Source organism: Pseudorca crassidens, chromosome 9 (assembly GCF_039906515.1).
Source record: "Pseudorca crassidens isolate mPseCra1 chromosome 9, mPseCra1.hap1, whole genome shotgun sequence".
Taxonomy (NCBI): Eukaryota; Metazoa; Chordata; class Mammalia; order Artiodactyla; family Delphinidae; genus Pseudorca; species Pseudorca crassidens.
In genome coordinates, this window is record NC_090304.1 from 1,374,086 (window position 1) to 1,394,664 (window position 20,579).

General features: G+C 58.6%; 1 protein-coding gene and 1 long non-coding RNA gene across 2 annotated transcripts in view; both read right to left on the reverse strand.

Moving 5' to 3' along the window:
* The window catches only part of MOB2 (MOB kinase activator 2), a 49,898-nt gene that overhangs the window by 28,543 nt on the left and 776 nt on the right, over positions 1-20,579 (reverse strand). The window lies entirely within an intron of this gene.
* Positions 13,876-20,410, reverse strand: LOC137229818 (uncharacterized). Its single transcript, XR_010945866.1, has 2 exons — positions 17,982-20,410; positions 13,876-17,165 (listed from the first exon to the last, which is right to left on the reverse strand). It is a non-coding gene; the product is annotated as an uncharacterized lncRNA (long non-coding RNA).

The window sequence follows — 20,579 nt, forward strand, 5'->3', positions numbered from 1 at the left end:
CCGGAGGTGACCAGCTCTGACCAGGTAGCTCCCCAGCCCTCTGCAGGGCTGCTGTCCCTCCCAAGGCCGAAGACCCCCTTCCTCTCCCTTCGGCACTGGGTCTCCTCAGAAGTTTCCTGAAAGGGGGCTGATGAGATGCACTGTTTTTTTCAGAATTTACATGCAAGTTTTATTCTATCCTCACGCAGGATTAACCGTTTGGCTGATGTGAAATTAAGTCCATGTTGCAAGTCCTTTTCTGACAGTCTCTTGAAGATTATTTTTTAGTTTCCGGGTTGGAATTTTGTTCGGATTCCTGGTTTGTTTTGTTTTGTTCCTCTCTGTTCCTCTCTTCTGAAATCCTTTCTTTATCCCTTGTGCTCTGAAATGTCACAACCGTGTCCCCTGCTGTGGGAACAGGGAGCATTCACTGTGTGGGGCATGGGGTGAACTCACTTCCTGTGATTCTGGAAAATTTTTGAGTTGCTTAAAATTCCCTCTTTCTGTTTCCTGCTCTTTCTGGAATTCCCTTGTGGCCGCAGAGCCCCCTGCACTGATGCTCTAATGTCTTTACTCTTGCACTCCCGGTGTCCATACCTGACTTTTTGTTCTACTTGCTGGGAAATACACCCAAATTTTATCTCCTATCCCTTTACCAGGTTTTTAATTTGCTATCGCACCTCTAACCTGCAAGCGTTCTTTTTAATTCTCTGGATGTTCCTTCTTTGTACCAGTCAGTTCTTACCTGCCGGGGTTCTCCATGGTCTGTAAGTCTCTGAGGAAACTAACGACAGCCCCATTTTACTTGGTTGTTCAGAGTCTGCTCCCTCTTTTTCTTTAGGTTTTGGTCTCTGCCGTTCCTGTTCACACGTTCCACAAAACACCTGGTGGCCCTGGCCACCCACTCATACTTAAAGGTGGCACTGAAGTGCACGGGCGGCACTCAGGGCATGTCACTGGGGGACCGTGTGCCTCCCTATAGCAGGTAGCACGGGTGCTGTCCGTCGGCTCCCCACTGTCAGCGTCTGCAGGTCTTTTCTCTTGGGCGGGTCAGACTCCAGGCACTCTTCTACCTGGAGAGTGGACTGCGGTTGCCAGGTCTTGGGGTCCAAGACTGGGCTGGGGAAGCTCATCACTGTGGTTGCGGGATGTCCTCAAGGCTTCACCTGCACGCTGGCGGCCCTGGTGCAGTGCTGGACTCGTGCTCTCCGGACAGTAACCCTCAGATTCAAGGTAGGTGGGAGGGAGCACGGTGTCTAGCTGCTTCTCCTGCGCACCTCCAGACCTGCAACCGGCTCCTTCGGAGGCTCCGAGGTCCCACAGATCCGGAAGCCATCCTGAGGCTCCTCAGGAGAAACTTCCCAGCTCGCTCAGGTTCCAGCTTCCTCAAGCCTGCGTCCACTTGCTCACCAGCTTTCCAACTTCCTCCTCTGTCTGCTGTTTTCTCCCACCTCTGTTCCCGTGGGTCTCTGCCTTTCCAGAACCCTCAGCTCTCATTCCAGTGGGCCTGGGCAGGGGGTAGGTTCCACACACAAGTCCAGCCCAGCCTACTCAGGCATCAGGGCCAAGCGCCACACAGGATACTGGCAGGTGGCCCCCGGCTCCCCTTCCGTCAAGGGCCCCCTGGGCTCTCCCCTTCCTGACGGCCCCCACACTCAGCTACCAATTGATGCCCACACCTCCTGTGCCCGTCTGTGGGCAGGGCTTCCCACCCAGCTAAGGCAGATTCGCAGAGGCAGGCCCTGCCCTGCCTGCGAGGCTGGCTGGCCTCATCTAGACAGTCTCCCGGCACAGCTCAGCCCCTGCCCAACCCCCCACCCCAGGCAGCACCTCAGGATAACCCCTCCCTTCATCCCCCACCTTCCGATGCCAGGGAGTCAGAAAACCCCTTGGGGGCTTCCCTGGTGGCGCAGTGGTTGAGAGTCTGCCTGCCAATGCAGGGGACACGGGTTCGAGCCTTGGTCTGGGAGGATCCCACATGCCGCGGAGCAACTGGGCCTGTGAGCCACAACTACTGAGCCTGTGCGTCTGGAGCTTGTGTTCCACAACAGGAGAGACCACGACAGTGAGAGGCCCACGTACCGCAGTGAGGAGTGGTCCCCGCTCACCGCAACTAGAGAAAGCCCACGCACAAAAACGAAGACCCAACACAGCCAAAAATAAATAAATAAATAAATAAAATTTTAAAAAATTGAATCATATACTCACCTTTCTCTTTTAAAAAAATAAAATAAAATAAAGAAAACCCCTTGACCCAACACTGAGGGTGAGTTGCACCCTGTCCAAGGCCATGGGATATAACCCAAGTCCCAGCCCAAGGCTTCCAAACGGACACCACTGTCTCTGTGGAGATGTGCCAGAGATCAAGGTCAAAGGACATGTCTGTCGCCCACCGGACCCTCCACCCGGAGCCCGGCCAAGGCTGCTAACCCAGGCTCCTGCCTGCACAGGGAGGGCGCGGCACACGGGAGGCCTGCTCAAAAAGGGGGGCCCCCGGCGAGCCCCGGTGCACACGGCACCTCGCGTTTGTGGGACCGCACTGCCACCAGCCACACCCTATCCTCTCTCGAGATTCTGACACCCCTTGGAGAAGGCCTGTGTGTCTCAGAGAGGTCCCCACCCCCTCTGCTGGGGCCACAGGCAGAGTCCCTGGTCCTGGCAGTGCCCCTGGCCCAGGCCTCAGGCCATCATGGCAGAATGGCCAAGTAGAAAGTAAGCTCCGTGTGCGGCTGCTGTTTTCCTGAGGACCCTGAGAAGTAAACACTTCACTCAAGGTCAGCGAGCAGCAAAATGCAGACCCCCCTCTTGGCGGCCCCTTAGAAAGGTGCTCAAACACAGCCAGGCAGTGGCGGTGGGCCCAGAGCTGGGCCTCCCCAGAGCTCAGAGCTAAGCAAGGAACCAAACACGGGCACAAAATGGACACATTCCCCTGAGGTCCGTCACCCTGACGGGTGCCACCAGACCGAGTGGGCACAGGCTGTCTAGGATCCCTCAAACAAAATCCCAGCATGGGGCGGGGGAGCGGGAAGCAGGGTAAAATGAACAGGCCAGGGGCGGACCGCCTGAGACAACAAAACACCTGTTTCACCTTCCAGACACTCAGAGATTGAAACACTGAGGTCGCCCAGCATCGGAGGGGATGAGGCGGGGCGCCCCCCGCCCCCGCGCAGGTGGGAGTGGGAATCACGTGCAGGCCCGGCGTCGGCCCGCAGCTCCCACCTTCCCAGGCGATCGGGCGGTTCCAGCCAAGCCCACCGGCCGCTGCCGGTCCGCCGTATGATACGGGCCACCCAGCGGACCGGCAGCAGCCAGCAGCCCGCGCGGACGTGAGGGGCGGCCGGCAGTAGGAGGGACCACTCAGTGCCCGTGCGCTCCAGCTCGCGCCTCTCCTCTCTCCCGGTGGCCAGTGGCCGCAAGCCCCGCCCCGGGCCCCAGGCCCCGCTGGCGGCCTCCGGCGCGCCCGGCGCGCCCTCTGGTGGACGCAGGAGCCACACGCGGGGAGAAAAAGCGGCGCTTTCAACCTGCGGAGCCCCCCTCTCTCCTCCAGCAAGTCCGGCAAGGTGCTCCACGTGCCCCCCACCGCCCCCCACCCCCGGCCCAGAGCCTGTGTTGGAGAGAGAGCCCAGGGCCGAGAGGTGGGTCGGTCCTCCTCCTGGGGGCCCCTAGACACAGCCCAGAGGCCTCGAGAGCAGGCTCGGTGGGCTCCGAGTAGAGAGGGGGGCCGTCACTTCCCGGCCTCGGGACGGGGCAGCTGCCCGACTCTGTGCCTCCTTCCGTCTGTGAAATGGCAGCTGCCCACCAGTCCAGCGTGTCCCCACTCGCAGAGCGTGGGGCTTGGGCCGGAGGCCGACTGGCTCCTGGGCACCCTGGGCCTGGCCAGGAGAGCACGGGAGCCTCGGGCACACGATGGGAGGGAGCATTTTCCAAATGAACGGAACTGACGCGGTGAGAGAAAGAAGAGCCCCGGCAAGCGTGTCTGCGGGTAGAAAAGTGAAATCTCCCTGCTGTGCCAAGAGAAGACGCCAAGCCCAGCTGCTTCCAAGGTCTTACTACATCTGAGTGTGGCACCAGCTCCTGGCACCGGAGGGAAGTCCCTCTGCGCGGGAAGCACGGGAAGAAAAAGTCCCTTTCCCGGCAGTGAGCACAGCACGCGCACCTGAACAGCATCCCGAGACTGTGCCGAGCAGTTCACAGAGGAAAGCTCATAAAAGGTAATAAAAGACATCAAAACAGGCTCAGCCCCACTAAGAAGAAACACGGTGAGAGTGGACTGACACGTCACCCATCAAATGGAGGACCATAAAGGACAGACAGCGCCAGCCAGGGCAGGGCCTGGGCCACCCAGCAGGCAGCCGGTAACAGAAAGCGTGTGACAAGATGTAGCATCAAGGGAGGGCCCCCAACGGGCTTCCTACAAAACAAGTAGCGGGCTTCCCTGGTGGCGCAGTGGTTGAGAGTCCGCCTGCCGATGCAGGGGACACGGGTTCGTGCCCTGGTGCGGGAAGATCCCACATGCCGCGGAGCGGCTGGGCCCGTGAGCCATGGCCGCTGAGCCTGCGCATCTGGAGCCTGTGCTCCGCAACGGGAGAGGCCACAACAGTGAGAGGCCCGCGTACCGCAAAAAAAAAAAAAAAACAAGTAGCAAAGAGAGATGGACCCACAACGGTGTTTATGACCACCTCACAGGAAACAACAACCTCAGGTAAACTATGATACACTCACACGGGTTACACTGGCACGCAGCCTTCATCAGTGTGTCTACACCTCAGAAGGGTGAAGGCTCACACCTATTCTCTCCCTCTCACCCAATGAAGAGAAAATGAGACACAAAGTAAAGTAAGTGCCCAGCTCTGACCTTGGAGGCGAGTGGGGACCACGCAAAGGCTGTGAGCTCTGAGAAGGGACGTTTCCTGGCTAGCACACAGAGAGGTCTGTGTCAGATGTCTCCTAGACCAAGCTCCCGGCCTGCCTATGGCCACTGTGAGAGCCTGGCATCACCTCTCTCCCATCACCTCTGTGGGCAGAGAATGGGCCATATGCGAGGATGGGCCCTCTGCGGGCCCAGAGGATGCTTGGAGCGCAAGAGGAAGTGGTCAGCTGTCCCACGGGGCCTTGCTCATCTGTCCGTCAGCTCTGATGGGGCTAAGGGTTTACTTCCCTCTCCCCAGAATCCCCAGTTACCCAGTGTGGGTAAGCGAGCGAGAGGGGGCAGGGTCGCAGTGTCCTGAGCTGCCATGGTGCCCACTACATGCCACGGTCCCCTTTACAAAGTGGCTGCTTTCATGCCCTCAGACCCCACTGGCTCACAAGAAGCTCTGCAGTGCTGGGTCCTTACAGCCACACGGGATACACAAGAAGGCAGCCTGGGGATCCCCTCTAACACCTGACCCAGGAACCTTGCGCTGGGTGTCCAGCTACTCGCCTCACAAGGTGCCTCGCAGGGGCTCCTCCAAGGCAGATGGCCAGGCAGACCTGTCTTGCCGGGCACTCTGGCCACGGGCAGGCTGGTGTGCAGGAAGGGCCCCGCCGCCTCTCTGGGATGCTAGCAAGAGGCCAGGAGACGCCAGCAGAGGGGGCTGAGAGGCACGTGGCACCGGGCACTGCCCCCCACAGACCGGCCACAGGAGACCCTGGTTCACAGACCCAAGACCTCGCTGCCCTGCCTCCAAAGGGGTGGCCAGCAAGGGGAGCCGACAGAAGGAACAGAGGCTGGAGGGAGGCCAGAACATTGCGGTAGCACAGGAGACTGGGGACGGGGGGCCTTCCTGGGCGGCCTCCAGCCACCCCAGTGGAGGAGTGGATGAAGACAGACTGTGGCACGAAGAAGACACTGGACATGGAACAGAGGGAGAAGCTACAAGTGGGCCCAGCACATTCTGGAAACCTGGGAGGGGCACGCCACGGGCACTAGTGTGGGCCCCACCATGACACAGAGCAGATTTCTATCGGGAGGGCCACCAGAGCCCAGGTGTTCACGCGAGGTCTGATGGAAAAGGACACTGACTGGAGCAAAGCCTGTCCAGAAATCCCAGCGGATGCTGGCATCCCCGACATCACAACCAGGCAGAGGGGCTCTGGCATGACCGGCCAGCGACATGGAGCAAGGGCAAAGCCTGCAGACAGCAGTGGGGAGAGTGGGCCTTCTTTTTAGGCAACTTCAACTAAATACTCCAGAATCAGCAGAGATGAAAAGGAAGGGTCTTGCTGATTTTCATTAACAAAGGCTGCTTTCAAAATCCTTCAGTAAGAAACGTGGGCCATGCCAGTCACTCAGCCGACGCTTATCTGGGGCCCCTCTTGTTTTGCAGCTTCTCTGCCTCTGGCCCCAGAGGCAGCGGCCGGGCTTCTCCTGGCACCGTGTTCTCCCCCTTCTGTCCACACCACCTCGCGCCTCAGGAGCTGAAGGTGCACGTGTGCCTCAACGTGAGTGGGGCTTCGGCCCACAGCTCGGGAAGGGTGGAACCTAAACGTGTGCACACTAAGTGTGAAAGGGTTAAAAGGAAAGACTATCTACGTAGGTCTGGTTGTCCAGTTACGTGAAGTCAGCAGAGATAGGCGACCCTGAGCCCTGGGCTGCCCCTCGCCCATGGCGATGAGCAGCGTGGCGGGGCCCCTTCCTCTGACCAGGGCGAGACCTGGGAGCTGTACGTTCGCGGAGCCTCTTGCCCATTTCTCTGTGATCTGACAGGGTCTGCATGTGCCTTCTGTCAGTGACGTGTGCACCATGTGTCCCTGGGTGGCCGGCCTTTTCCCTCTTGAAGGATCCATATATACGTACACACGTGCCATGTCGTCTTTATCCACTCATCCATCGATGGACACTTAGGTTATCTCCGTGCCTTGGCAATCGTGAATAGTGCTGCAACGCATGTAGAAGTACAGAAATCGCTTCAAGGTGATGATCTCCTTCAGATACACTCCCAGAAGTGAGGCTGCTCATCATACAGTAATTCCATTTGCAGTCTCTTGAGGCGCCTCCATGCTGTTTTCCGCAGTGGCTGCACCAATTTACACTCCCACCAGCAGTGCACGAGGCTTCCCCTCTCTCTACAAGCACGCCAACTCTTGATGCCTCTTCTCTTTCTGACGATGGCCATTCTGACGGCTGTGAGGTAGTATCACTTTGTGGTTTTGATTTGCGTTTTCCTGATGACTGGCGATGTTGAGCATCTTTTCATATACCTCTTGGCCATCTGTGTATCTTCTTTGGAGAAATGTCTATTTAGGTCTTTTGTACATTTTAGCTCCTTGGATATTTTGGATATTAACTTCTTATCACGTGTGGTTTGCCAATATTTTCTCCCATTCCCTAGGCTGTCTTTTCATTTGTTGATGGTCTCCTTTGCCATGCAGATGGTTTTAGTTTAATGTAGTCCCACTAGTTTATTTTTGCTTTTGTTGCCTTTACTTTTGGTGTCAGATGCAAAAAAAATCATCACAAAGACCAACGTCAACATACTGCCTATGTTTTCTTCTATAAGTATTACGGTTTCAGGTCTTATGTTCAAATCTTTAATCCATTTTGAGTTCATTTTTGTGTGTGGCATAAGAAAGTGGTCCAGTTTAATTCTTTTCAATGTGGATGTCAAGTTTTCCCAGTACCGTTTATTAAAGAGACTGTCCTCTCCCCACTGTATATTCTTGGCTCCTTTGTTGTAAATTAGTTGACCATATACACATGGGTTCATTTCTGGGCTCTGTCTTCTGTTCCATTGATCTTTATGTCTGTTCTTATGCTAATACCATACTGTTTTGATTACTGTAGCTTTATAATATAGTTTGAAATAACTGACGGTGATCCCTCCAATTTTGTTCTTCTCTCTCAAGATTGCTTTGGGGTCTTTTGTGGCTCCATACAAATTTTAGAATTATTTTTTATATTTCTGTGAAAAATGCCATTGGAATTTTGATAGTGATTACAGTGAATCTGTAGCTTGTGCTTTGAGTAGTATGGACATTTTAACAATATTAATTCTTCCAATCCATGAACATAAAATATCTTTTATGTCTTCTTCAATTTCTTTCATCAATGTCTTACAGTTTTCAGCATACAGATCTCTCACCTGCTTAGTTTATTCATAAATATTTTACTCTTTTTGATGTTACTGCAAATGGGATCATTTTCTTAATTTCTCTTTCTAACAGACAGGCAAGCATCTTTAAGAAGATAGCTGGGAAGCTCCATCCTTGCCCCCATTTGTGACTGGGCCCTGAAGGTGGAGGTCAAATGTTCTAGGAGCCCATGGCCAGAAAGCCACACAGGAGTCAGGCAGGCAGACGGGAGGCTCTCCAGGCCGAGGAGGCAGCGTGAGCACAGGCCAGGGGTCTTGGCTGAAGAGGATACATCAGAGGCCTGAGCAGGCTGCAGTGCAACGGGCACCCATGGGTTGGGGGTCAGGGATGGAAGGAAATGGGGACTTCATCCCTTAGGCAAGGAGGTCCAGAGGGTCTTTTAAGCAGGAGTACAACACGGTCAGTACTCTGGTGGTTTGCAGAAGATCTGAGCCAAAGACAAAGACACGCTCCCCAACTCCACCCACGGGTGCCCGGGTCTAGAAGAGCCTGTGGCCCTGGAGCTGGGTCAGCCCAGGGAACCATGGGCCTGCCTGGAGGGAGCCCAGTGAAGTTGTGACCCTCATGTGGTCACACCACCCACAACTGGCTTCTGAATCAGGCCCTGCAGCCAGGACCGTGGGGTGTGTGAGCAGTCAGGCTCTAGGACCAGGCGCACAGGCCAAACAGTGCAGTCTCCACCGCAGACCCTCCAAACGTCATTTTAGGGGACATTTTATTGTTTTTGTTAGAAACCAAGTGACCCGGACTTCTGGGAAAGAGATGAGAGATGGAAAAGCGCAGTGCAGTGGCGCCTGTGAACTGCTCCTGGCAGGTACACCCAGCTCCCGGAGGCCAGCAGGGGCCCGTGATTACCACTGCTCTCCCATCTGCTGTGTGACCAGGAGGATCCTGTGACCCCCAACTACAGCGAATCAGCAGAAAGCTGGGGACATCTGCAGGTGCAGTGTCCTGATCCTACACCTGAACTATCAGAGCCGACTCAAAGACCAGTGACCTGTGGTCCCATAGTTCCCCGGGCTCTGGGAAGAGTCACAGGGTGGGGCAGCTCCCTCACTACACCCCCACCCCACCGTCCAGTCCCGTGGCCTCCCTCCCCTGGGGACAGCCAGCCCAAGCCCAGCACCGTCATCGTCCCCCTGTAGCACCACAGGTGCTGATTCCTGAAGGTCCACGTATGCTGTGGAAGCACAGCTGTGTGCCCAGCCCTGACATCCCCCCACCGTGGGTAAACGCAGGGCGAGGGCACCATGGAGACGCAGCCACCATGTCCCTCACAGCAGTGCCTGTTCCCACCACACAGTCACCGCGGCAGGCACGACAGGAACAGACACCAGGACACCGCCACCCGCCAGCGAGGTGCCAAGGCCCCCACACACGGGGATCGCCTGAGGCTTGGAGACCTGACACAGCAGCCAAGGTCACACAGCTGGTGGTGGACGGGGGACCGGAGGCCAGTCTGTGAGATGGCAGAGGCAGTGTCTCTGACCACCACATGCACTGCCACCAACACCGGCCCTCGGCCAGCCCTGTCCCCACGGGTCCTGCCTGTGCTGATGGGAGCAGGGAGGACCCGCACACAGGAGGAGGTGGACCCAAGGCAGGGCGGATACCGACAGCAGACCCCTCGGGCCCCTGCCACTCCAACCCCACGCCCCCGGCACACAGCAGAGCTGCTCCACCCAGAAAACGACCACGCAGGTCGCACGGAGCACACGTGCAGCCCAGGGAGGTCTCCAACTGGGAGGTAAACTGGAATCGCCCCAGTCCCCGAGCGGAGCAGAGAAGGGAGGGCTTCCGGGGGGCACAGACCTGCTTCCAGGTCGGCGCCGTGCACGTCCCCCCAACCCCGTGCTGTGTGGACGGCCACGGGGGGCCCCGGTGGGGCGAGGCAGGGAGGGACTCCAGCTTGGTGTCTGGGCAGGCCCTGGATCTTGCGTGAATGGGACATGAGCTCCACTGACGCCCCCAGGGGCACAGGCTCCACCATCAGGGTGGCGGCGCTGCGCCCTGGCGTGGAGCCATCTCAGGAGAGAGGGGACATCTGCCATGAACACCAGGCCCCACTGCTGTCCTGGTGACAGTTCAGACTTAGGGGCCGGCAAACCACCAACGCTCCCACCTACAACCACAGGTCCCATGAGGAGGTGACACACAAGAAAAAAACAAAGCACCCCAAGAGGAAGCACAGCTCCCCCCCAACCCCGCCACGGCTTCACACGAGCAAGGATGTACGGATCGTTCCTGCCTCGTGGGGCTGACAATCACGCATCCTTAAAACCCAGCTGGCGCTTCCCTGGTGGCGCAGTGGTTAAAAGTCCGCCTGCCGATGCAGGGGACGCGGGTTCGTGCCCCAGTCCGGGAAGATCCCACATGCCGCGGAGCGGCTGGGCCCGTGAGCCATGGTCGCTGAGCCTGCGCGTCCGGAGCCTGTGCTCCGCAACGGGAGGGGCCACGGCGGTGAGAGGCCCGCGTACCGCAAAAAAAAAAAAAAAAAAAAAAAACCCCAGATGCACTAGGCTGGCCTGGGAGGAAGTGCATGAAAGCCAGCAAGGTCATGACAAGAGGACACATTTATTTTCACATGAATTATAAATGCCGGGAGCTCCTGACAGAACTCAGCTGAGCCCTGCACTTCTTCGGCCAAAAAGGTAGGAGGCCTTCCAGCAGGAACACGAGAATGTACTAGAAAACAAGGGTTTTTATCACAAGGCATTTCTCAGTCTCTGCTGCAGTGCCCACGTCCAGAGAAGCGCCGGGGTCTCACTCGGACAGCGCAGAGCAGATGTGGGGCGGTGCAGCGCTCTGCAAACAGCACCCCGAGACCCAGGGCCCGCTGCAGGTGGCAACCCAGACCCAATCCGACGCCCTGCTTCGGAGGCAGGGAGCAGGCCGGGCAGGGAGGCAGCAAGGACAGCCTGCGTGATGACGGGCGCGACCCGCGAGACCACCAACGCATGCCCTCGGTGCTTTTAACGCTCTGTGGGGCATGAGCACGTCTGCGTCCCTGAAGCTAGTAAACCTGACCGCGGTCACAAGAACACCTGCCACACAGCAGGCATCTCCCAGAAAACACATCCCAGCCAAAACCAGTCTGCAGGGCAGGGGCTGGGAGCCCCCTCCCCTGATCCGGGTGCCCGGGCTCAGAAAGCAATCGTGACCCCAAGATCACCTGACCTGCAGACGGCACACAGAGTGGGTGCTCAGCCCTCCTCGCCGGCACCCCCTCCTGGGACCGGACCCTGCAGGGCTGATGCCCCGCGGCCAGCTGCCCACAGCCTGGCTCAGGGTGCCCTGGTGCCTGCCTGCCTGCTCCCGTGCCGAGGGAGCGAAGCTACCTGTGGGTCTGGGAGGGAAGACGAACACCCCAAAAGGGAAGCACCTGCCACATGTTTCATCGAGCGAGCAGGGCACAGGACCCTCGGCCAACAGAAAACACTCCTCTCGTGGCAGGGAGTGAGCCCTGTCCTGTGAAAAAGCCGCGGCCCCAGCGGTCCCCAGTGCACACCCCGTGTCGGTGATGCTCAGGAAGATGGGTAGGCTCAGCCCTGCACGCCCGCTGAAGCCCCTCCGGCCCCTGGATGCCACGCAGCTCATCCAGGACACAGAAGGAAAGTCACCAAGCATGACCCGCCCCACACTCTCAGCAAGAAGTTCCTCTGAGAGGACGCCGGCCCTGCGGGGAGGAGTGAAAGGCAGGGCAGCCCAGGGGGTGATCCAAGGCCTGGATTTTCTTCTTGTGACTCCTTTTCTGTTCATTCATCACCTTCAACAGCTAAGAGAGAACAAGGGCAGTGGGACTGGGAAGAGGGTGGTGCGGGTGGGTGTTCCGCAGGGTCGGCGGACGCCAGGCTGCAGCTGCTCGCTCGCTCGGGACGGCTCAGCCCTGAACTCCTGCCGTGCAGAGCTCCCGAGAGGGGCCTGGGGGCATCCCAAGCTCAGCTGGGCTCCTTGGAGGACGACACTGCTCCAAGCTCTCCGTGTCACCCCTGCGCCCACTGCCTGCCATCTTCTCCACGGCCTCGGGAACCACACACGGCCCCGACCAGCAAGGGCCTCCTGAACACGTCGTGATGGCAGCACGGATGGAATGTCTTTCCCGACAGAATCAACTAAATGGCGCGCACAGTCCCCATGCTTGTGTGTGTGTGTGCACGTGTGTGGGCTCACATGCGGCCAGGAAGGAAAAGGGCAGGGCGCACAAGCTCTGGTCTGTCCCTACGGCCCTGCCCAGGCCGCAGCCCAGAGGCGCACACACAGGTCCCGGGGCTCTCCTGGCCCAGACACACGCACCTGCAACTCGCTGTCCCACTGCTCACTCGGGCCTCCTGCTGCACAGACAGCGCCGACCCGTCTGGGTTCCCTGGTCAGGTTCCCAGCACAGCTGCACCTACCGTCCCCTCATCTGCCAGCAGAACGCATGCCCAAGGGAAGCACAGCTAGCCGGGAGGGGCCAGTGAGACAGCCCCTGCTGACTGGGTTCTAGCAACTCCCAGTTCCTCTCTCTGCTCTTAGCTGTCTCTTTAAGAACAAGTTCTATCATCTTAATACTTGGGATTTAATACCGTTAAAGCAGAAAGAACTCACCCCAGTCATAAGAAGCTAGACCACTGAGCACTACGGAAGCACGCACGGCCCGCGCACACGAGCAGCTCCCGCCCCAGCCCTCCCGCGAGGAGACGCAGACTGACCGGCAGCCTTCCTCAACTGCACTGCAGGATGCCAGGCAGCACCCCTGGCCCCCACCCACTAGGGGCAGAAGCAATGCCCCACCACACCTCCAGGTCCTGCCCGGCGTCCCTGGAAGGTGAGACCACTCCAGGTGGAGACCCACTGGCAGGCAGCCCGCTCGTGGGGAGGGCAACGGGAGGGTCCCTCACCTGACGTAGGGACCAGGTCCCGAGCTGCCAACGCACCAGGCCCTGGATCCAAAAGTGGGCACGAGTCAGCACTGGCCCTTCACGGGCACAGCCTGGTAGGCGAGGAAAGCAACTCAGTGCCGCCAGGCTCAGTGTCTCTGGGTCCCTTCGCGGCATCAATGCGGGGCCACAGGAAACAGTCTGAGAAGAGAACTCAACGCCTCAGGTCCCCCCTCTCTGAGCAGCCAGAGACTCAGTTTCCAGCTGACGACACCCCGAAAGCGCCGTCTTCCCCCGCCCGCCGAGGCCTGCAGAGTGCAGGGGCCGAGTGCCCGCTACGCCCACCTCTCCTCCGGTCCCGACCAGCACTAATGCACACGGGGACATATGAAGAACGCCAACCTCGCCTGTCCTCACTGGCGGCCCCCCAGCCTGTGTCAGGGGCCTCTGGATCATGTGGGGCCGTGCCCTCCACCCGCCGCGGCAAGGAAACTGGCTGCCTCCCACTCCTACGGGGCATGGGTGGCAGGGTGAGGGACCTTGTGAAGGCCACGAGCTGGGTCCTCCTGTCCACCCCACTCAACACGCCTCCGCTCGCAGCCCCCCGCAGCTGTTAGGAAGGCCCCGCCGAGATAAAGCTGCGGCAGTGGGGGCGCCCCGCTGTCTCCCGTCCGCCTGCTGGGCTGGGGGGACCCCACTCAGTAAACATCACCTCCCGGCACCTCCGTCCCCCTCCCTGCCCGGGGGCCACTGGGCCGGCGTCTCCGTCCGTTGAATCAGAAGAGTCCTTGTAAACCAGTCACGGGGCTGTTTTGATGAGCAGCCAAGGAAGCCAAGCCGGGTTAAGCGGCCACAGGGGTGCAGGGAAAGGGCCCGGCAGGGAGCGCTGCCCCGACGCCAGGACTGACCCAAACCACCGAAGAGCACGGAGGGCTCTGAGCGGGCGGTGAAGCCCCTGTCGTAAGGGTTCCACGTTTTCCTTCCCCTCAGAAGCCTTGGCTGAGGCCATGAGGGCCAGAGTGGGGGCAGCCCCACGCCTCCGGACACTCTTCCTCCCCGAGGGTGTCCCCCGGGCCACGCTGAGGACCTGCTCGGGCCGTGACACCTGCCGAGCCAGCCTGGAAGTAGGGAAGGAGGAGTCCACACTCAGCTGGAGAACCCAGCGTGGAGGCCTCCTCTGCAGCCCCCGGCGCGCCCCGAGAACGCCCTCCCCGTGGGAGACAGGGCCCAGCAACACTTCTGAGAAGCCTGCAGGAAGAGTCTCTGCCCGGGGGTCTGCGGCTCCCATCAGCCTGCAGGCTGGCAGGAAGAGGCAGGCAGCCCCACCCCGTGGAATAAAAACGCCACCGCCCAGAGGCCTATTTGTTTTGGAAGCGTCTCACTAAGGAGCAGCTGGGACAGGTGATAACCGCTTCCTCTATGCCCCTCTGCAACTCTCAGTCCTGAGGAACCCGGGGAACAGGCCAGAGGGGCCTGTCACGACCAGAGCTGCACCGCACCAACAAGGGGATATGAGTGCGGGATCTGAGGAGGACAGAGCTGCTGGAGAGCCAGCCTGGCAGGCCAGGCCTGCGCCCTCTGCACATGGCCCTCTAGCAGCCCGGGACAGACTCTCAGTGCAGAAGGCGTGGACCGACAGCAGGCCGCCACAGCACCTTCCACCTTCCATACCGAGCTTCGCCATCTCGGCGGGAGGGGCGACGCGAGGGGTGGCCCGGGAGCTCCCGCAGCACCCGGGGGGCGGGAGAGCGGACCGGGTGAGCCAGTTCAGGCCGCGCCCTTCCCGCCACCCCGGGATCAGCCCCAGAGCGACACTCAGCACTGGCACCTGGCGGGGGAAGGGGGGTGTGGCACGACCAGGGGACCGGGAGCGGGCAGGTTACAGATGGAAGGCGCCATCGGCAGGGAACGGGGTCAAGCGGCCTCCAGAGCGCCAAGCCCCTGACCCCTCGACCCCTCGCCTTCCACACAAGTCACCCCGAGAGCCAGACCTACTGCATAAGCCTGGGCTGCAGGGCTAAGGGCAGCCGTGCATCGGGACACAGGGCTGGGTCCTTGCCACAGCAGCACTCCAAGGGCAGGGCAGAGGTGACAGTGACAAGGCGGCCTGGGGGCCGCAGGGTGCGGAGCCCTTGCACTCACTTTTCATGCAGGCGCCGCCTTGCCAGGTAAGCCCCACCTCACTCTGAGGGGACAGAGGGCCTTCTCCACGGTGGACACCTCATAAAATCCCACCACCACCCGCTGGGAAGGTTACTGCTACGCCCATTTCACAGACAATGAAACTGAGGCTTGGGGAGGTAAAACAGGATGACTCGTGAAGCTGTAGTCGGGGTTCAAACCCAAACCATCCAGCCCCCGAGCCCTGTTCCCATCTCTCACCTCCCCAGGTCTCAGCTCAAACGGCACCTTTTCCAAGACGCTCCAGAAGCCCTACTAAAATGGCTCTCGAGCACCCACCCACCGGCTTCCACCCTGCTTCCCGGCATGGCCAGGATCCCTCCGTGGGAGCGCTGCGCCCCCGTGCGGCATCATCCCAGGACACACATGCCAACCACTGCAGGGAGGACGCATGCATATTCCACCGCAGGTGACCGTGCAAAGAAAACTTCTTCAAAGAGAAGAAAACCAGGTGACGAGGAGAACGTGGCCACGGCCCAAAGCCACACGGCTCCGTTCAAACAGGACCACGGGTCACACGTGGCCCAGTCACCCACCAACGACCTCCTTGTCTTCTCCTTAAGTATCCGCATTCTATCCTCCGGTTCCAACTGTTCCTAGTCCCATGTCCCCAGGCTCCGTCCCATAGAACAGCCCTGCACACCACCGGGGGTACCCGGGCCGGAAGAAATCCTGTGCAGAAAGAAAAACAAACACGAGGAAGACAAAGAACGGCAGGCCCTCCAGCCAAGTCAGCTGGGAACAGCCTGCGCCACCGCCTCTTCCGGACACGGCCACTGCTGGCGGGGGACACGCACAGAAGTCACCGTTGGGCACTGAGACCAGCTCCCAGACCAGCCTGCGGGGCCGACGCGCCCAACACAGGCACGGAGGGTGCCCCGCCGAGCACACCTGTGCCTGGGCTCGGCCTCCCTCCCAGGCCACGTAGGCCCGTCCCTGACAAAATCAAGAACGTGTGCTTGGGTGCGTCTAAGTTTCCAGGACCACAGCAAGGACAATGTGGGACAGGCTGGGACAGTGAGAACATTGACACAGAGGCAGCCTCCAGCGCCCACTCGAGCGAACCCCTCCCAGGCCACCATGAGCTCTGGACAACAAGTCCAGCAGCCAGCGCCCCAGTGCCGCCCGGCTTTCCCAGCATCCTGAGAAGAGGCCTCGGTGAGCCCAGCAGACAGTGACGCCTGGGGGTGAGAAGCCAGGACGGAGGCTGGAACAGGGCACTGCGGCTGCCCCGGGCCCTGCCCACCCCGCAGAGCCTCCCTGCGGTGCTCAGGTGGGTCCCCGGGGACACTTGTGCAGGGTTCCCTGCAGACACCCCAAGCGGGAGGACAAATGAGAAATGACACGTTGCCAAGAGTGTCCAGGCACGTGGGGCTCATTCTGCAAGGGCTCCGTGTGACCGTGGCCCTCTTTAGAGGAATCTGAACGCACCCTAGCCCCAGGCGAGCACTGCCACACACCCAGGCCACAGTGACTGCCTGCCTGGAAAGCAGCTGCTCCTGCGTGTGCCCTGCAACCACAGGTTCCGGGGCCCACTGGCCGCAGTTTTTCTCCTCGTGCCTCTATGCCTTTGCACGTGCCGTTCCTCCTTCCTGGGCCGCGACCTTTCCTCCTTTCTGCTTGGAAAACTCCTGTGCACCCTCCCGAGCCGCCCTCCCGGCCCGCCCTCCGCCGCCACATCATTTGCTCCCGCTGCCCAGCCTGACAGAGCGTGGACTGTCTTCTCCGTCGGCGACACTGATCCTGAGCTCGGGGTCTGGCCCAGGACAGACGGTGAACGCAGTCGGGACTGGAGGTCTCGCGGCAGGAAGTGGTCCGGCTCACGGTGGAAGAGGCTGGGTCACAGCAGCATCTTTCAGGATCAGCAAAACGCAGGAGCAACCCAGGTGTCCGCGGAGAGGCAACACACGCGTATCTCCACACCATGGAGTATCATCTGGCCACAGAAAGGACAGCTGGCGCCAGCAACACCACCGACGAGCTTTCACAACATTAAGCTAAGTGAGCTGGCCACAGAAGACGTGCGTTGTGATTCCGTTCCATTTCCACACGAAGTGCCCAGAGTAGGCACATCTGTAGAGATGGAAAGTGAACCAGTGATTGCCTAGGGTCAGGGAGGGAACGGGGCACCCTGAGCGTGAGATTTCTTTTGGGGGTGAGGTGAACATTCTCAAACTAAACTGTGGTGATGGTCAACTCTGTAATTTTACTAAAAATTACTTAATTGTACGCTTAAAGCAAGTAAACTTTATGGTAGGTAAATTATACCTCAAGGAGACTGTTAAAAAAAAACCCAAACCCTAGAGAATCGAGCGAGCTCAGCCTGGGTGCCCTCATACGGGATTTGACTGCCAGCCACCGCGACACCCTCCCCAGAGGCCAAGTGCCAAGGGGAAGTCATCAACACCCGGTTCAAATGCCCGCAGAGGTGGCATCCACGGGGTTGGATCCCCTTCACCTGAGTGCAAGATTCCTGCCGGCAGACCCATCAGGCCCGAAAGCCCCCGACCGCATAGCACACCCTGGGCGCTGCCCGAGAGCGCCAACTCCACCGCCCTGTGGAGTGAATCGCCAGGCCGGGAGGCCTGTCTCCTCTGGCCAGAGCCAGGAAGCCCTACCCTGCGCCTCACCCCACCTCAATCTGCCACCGGGGAGGAAAGGAGGTGCTGATGTCAAGGCCCGAGTGGCCCCAGCAAGGGGCTCGCAGGGTGCGGGCTGGGCTAGAGGGCGCGGGCGGGCAGGCCCCTGCAAACTTCACCCCGTAGGCCCCCACCAGTCAGGAGCAGAGGAAGTGTGTTTCCTCTTCTATATTCCCAGATGCTGGCTGGGAAGCTTCTGGACCCAGCTTTGTCGGGTAAAATGTAAACCACACGCCTATCGTCCACTCACAGATGGCTGCCGCTGCCAGCTGAGGGCAGGACAAAAGTTCTCTCCACACTCCCACACTCTGCGCTGCTCCAGCTCACGCAGCTTCTGCTCTGGGCAAGGGTGCCACCCTGTCAGCTGCTGTCCAGAATGGGTAGAGCCAAGGACCCCAGAGGTGACCTACACAAGAAGTGCAACCCTTTTCAAGTTGGAAATTACTTTTGTAAAAAAAGAGGAAAAAAATTACCACACACGTTGGCGCTCAATGCCAAGCAGAGGAAACATACAGTAAGACGACGGATGCGAGCTGCTCGTCGCAAAACTCTCCTGCAAGTGAGCGCCAGCAAAGTCCAGCAGCAAGTCGTAACATGCTGGCTTTCTTTCTAGCTTCCCTGAGCAGGTTTCCTGCAGGCCTCCCTTTCCTCACACACGGTAGGGAGAGCTGAAGATAAGGCTGCCAGCATTACTCAGCAAGGCCCTTTCAGTGACAGGGAAGGTGTGGTCTCACTCGAACATCTGTAACCCACTCTTCTGGTCATAACAGTGATCAGAAGGCGAGGAGGAGGACGCACCGTTTGCCTACAGCTGAGTCCATACTTTGTCCCCGTGATGGACAAATGCAGAGAAACTGCTTCTCAAAAGAACAAAAAACATTAAAAACATGAGAACTCTATTCCAAACAAACCGGTTGACACGAAATGATGTGAATTAATAAAAATATCAAGAAACAGTAAAAAAAAAAAAATCACACATCTCCTCAATTCTTCCAGGCTGAAACCTGGCTAAAGGATTAACTGAAGTCCTAGCATTAAGCATGTAAAGGGCGTCGGGCAGGAGCCAGGCCCTTAACGCGCCGCCGGCTGGCTCTCCTCACAAGAGGGGCCAGGTGGAGTGGCAGGTGGACCAGAGTGGGAGAGCTGGGGTCTCTGCCGCTCACTCCCTCTGCAGCTGTGAAGTCCAGGCCTCTGCATCCTCATACTTCACAGCAGATGCTCAGTAAACTTGTGGGAGGGACAGAGGGCCACCCGGGTCCTCCCAGCTCTAGCATACTCAGACACCACCCTGGAAACATGCTCTCGAGAAGATCAGAACTTGACTACTGAGATTGTTCCACTTTTTTTTTTTTTAAGGGGGGTGGTTCATAGTTAAGGAAATGTTAAAGAATTCATGATTCACCAAGTCTGATATGCAATCCACCAAGTTTAAAAACACATGCACGAAGATAAGCAAACTCCATCCTAACCCCTTTCTGGAGATCTCTAGTTCCCTTTCAGAACTGCCTACTGCCTACTTTACATCCAGTCGGCTCCTTCCCTCCCCAGAGACCACAGAAGCAGCAGCTCCAAGCCTGTCCCTTTCAAAGCTGTCTTCCTCCAACACTGGGTCCGGCCTCCCCCCCACAGGGAGGTAAGTGCTCCGCTGATCTTACCCAGACAGTCCTGACAAGCGCCTGGAGAACCAGACCCTTCTAAGCCTAGCTGTGGTAAACTTCTGGTTGTTCACAATGATGACAATACAGTCCCTAAAGCACAGACCTCAGGCAGTTAGAAAAACGGACTGCTGGTCAGTTTCCAGGCACAGAGTTCCTGCTTCTTATGGACATGAGCACATAATAACCACACACAGACAAAATACAATCAGCTGCCCCCTCGGCAGCCCAGCTGATCGGGCTGGTCCCTCCGACCCTAAGCCCTGTTAACTCAACTCAGCCAATCAACAGCCTACTCCCCTGAAACCGGCTCATGGGAGGCCAGGCAGCCTCCAAAGCAGTCGCTCCTGATAAACACAGAAAGCGAGCATCTATGATTCAAAATAAAGCAAACACAGCTGCCTGCCCTCGACTCTTGGTGCCCGTGGGTTACGAAGGCCTCCTACAAGCATCTCTCCTTACTAACAGCAACCAGCATCCACCAATGCCAGGCACTGTGGTAAACGCTTTAGTGGACCCTTCCACAACACCATGCTGCAAGGACCATGACTTCCACCTTACAGATGACTTTTTAAAAGCAGGCCTGGAGAATTAGTAAGCACCTAGAGTCACACAGCTAACAAGCAGTGGGGCTGGGACGGCAGTGCTGCCTCTGCAAGAAGCCAGGTGAGCGGCCCCGCCCCGCGGCTAGCCGCCTGCATCACCCACATGCCACCCTCAGCCCTGCACTCTGGCTCCAGGTCTACCCCGCCACACTCAGCAACTCTTTGGCCTCTTTATTCACCCTTCACGCTGTCTGGTCTCCCCCTGCACTAAACTCCACCCAACCTGCCAGGAAGGGTGGGTCTCATTCATGTCCCTGACTACGCCGACAGCACCCTCCACTCTGCCTACACCCCGAGAGGGCCTGACAGACACTGACACGAAACGTACATCGGACCTTTCACCTCCCCTCCCGGACTTCAGTGTCTAGACAAGCCTTTCCACCGGTCGAGGCCAAGCACACAGCAACCGCTCCCTCACTCCCACCCCAAGCTCCCGGAGTAACTAACCTAACTCCAGAGGGGTGCTATACAAACCAGAGCTGGGCACAGATCGGATGGAGGACCACGTTACTGGGTGAAAAGTGCCAGCCCTTCTCGATCCTCAAAAAGTAAAAAAAAAAGAGAAAGAACAGGGAAAAAAATGATGTT